General features: G+C 51.6%; 1 pseudogene; it reads right to left on the bottom strand.

The window, feature by feature from the left end:
- Window positions 1-433: 433 nt before the first annotated feature.
- The window catches only part of LOC9652922, a 1,281-nt pseudogene continuing 347 nt past the window's right edge, over window positions 434-1,367 (bottom strand).

The following is a 1,367-nucleotide window of genomic DNA, read 5'->3' as shown; positions in this document are numbered from 1 at the left end:
GTGCACAACTTTCTACATTACTACCTTGCTCATTGTAATTCTGAGCATGTTTTTGGTTTGGGAAGTGAAAGCGCTGTTTTGCTCTTATGTCGCTGCCATACAGAGCTGAAAGAAGAACCTGGTGAAGCTCAAGGAGATGAAACGCGTTGAGAAGATGAAAGGCAGGTATAACACGCAGTCACTACAAAGTCTGGTCGTTTTCCTCTCACTTGCGCTGCAGAATGAGGAGCAGAAAGTTTCTCCCGTGGAGGGTACGAAGCTAGAGAGAAGTTGTAAACATGCTAACGAGGCACTCAATGTTCAGCGCTCAAGAAAGGCCAAGCTGAAAAGTAAACCGCTTGAAGAGGTAGAGTAGTATACACAAGTCGTTTTAATTCTCTCTCTTAAGTGATCTGAAGTTTGATACATTTGAGTATTAGAGATTTCCACTCCTCTAGCATATTTCAACGCTACCGTCGTTAAACTTTCGACTGGCCTCAAGCGCACACCTTCTCTGGTTCATGAGTTGGGTCTTCATTTTACTCGCTATGCAGTTCTGATGCTTTTGCTGTTTTGCCGTCCCCTTGGAAACCACGGCGTTTCTTGGAGCAAAGTTGAACACTTGGTGCAGGAGATCGTTTTCCTGCAAGTGCCTCTGAAAGCCTTCGCCCAGGAGCCTTCGGAAGGCATTGAGCTACACGGTATGGCTCCACGTACTGATCTTGAGCGAGTCACCGTGCTTGAGCTTGAGACAAGTCTCATGACACGCACCACCTTGGAGAGTCGCCACCATGTCCCTGAAGCTGCTCCTCTGCTCGGATCTTTCTTTCTTCGTCTGGCCCTTCCGGCTGGAAGAGGCAGCCAGCGCTTTCATCCGATCCACCACCTGCAGCTCCATTGCCGTTGCTTCACCTTCGCCAAGAGCTTGCTCCTCCAACAGCTGGATGCCGCCAACTTCGCAGAGAAGAGCAATGGCTTCCCCGGCAGCCTTGCGAACACCTACATCTGGATCCTCGAGCAAACAGGACAGAGCTCCCAACACACTCGGGAGCTGGAGGGCCGTGACTCTCTTGGAGCTCAACGTAGAAAGCAGCAAACTCCAAGCCGTGATGGCGGCCGCCTTGACTGGAGGTGTGGGTTTGCTCGTACCAAGAGTTTGATCTGCGTGAGCACTGCCTTTGTGGATGACAATCTGCCACAGGACCTCCATCGCGCTTGCCTCCTCCAGGTCCACGCCACCAACGAAAGCTAACATCCCGAGAGCCTCAATCGCTGAAACCCTCGCGGCAGAATCGCGTCCGAGCTTGGAAATCTTGGAGAGATGAGGGAAGCTGGCCTGGAATACATGCTCGGCCACTTTCCCTGCTCCCGCGGTGATGGAAACCATG

Source organism: Selaginella moellendorffii, unplaced genomic scaffold (assembly GCF_000143415.4).
Source record: "Selaginella moellendorffii unplaced genomic scaffold, v1.0 SELMOscaffold_563, whole genome shotgun sequence".
NCBI classification, from domain to species: Eukaryota; Viridiplantae; Streptophyta; class Lycopodiopsida; order Selaginellales; family Selaginellaceae; genus Selaginella; species Selaginella moellendorffii.
This window is presented reverse-complemented; position numbering and strand designations above follow the sequence as displayed.